Source organism: Penaeus monodon, chromosome 21 (genome assembly GCF_015228065.2).
Source record: "Penaeus monodon isolate SGIC_2016 chromosome 21, NSTDA_Pmon_1, whole genome shotgun sequence".
Classification (NCBI taxonomy): Eukaryota; Metazoa; Arthropoda; class Malacostraca; order Decapoda; family Penaeidae; genus Penaeus; species Penaeus monodon.
Window position 1 is genome coordinate 31,052,530 of NC_051406.1, and position 264 is coordinate 31,052,793.

Below are 264 nucleotides of genomic sequence, written 5' to 3' on the forward strand. Positions count from 1 at the left end.
GCGGAATACGATGGATACTTGAATAAATAAATCAACCGACTAAGTCTAAGCTACCTAACCAACCAAAAGACCTATTAACCTGCTAATCACCTAATTAGAAAAACAGGAGCACATCAAAAAGCATAACCGTGACTCCACCTTCTCTATCTAACCCAGAAGAGGATTATCTTAAGAGACGCATCTCTGTGTCCTCCCTTGCATTAACCATGATATATCAGGCTCGCTTCTCTGCCTCTGCGCTCCGTCCGTCCTGCCGACTGGCTG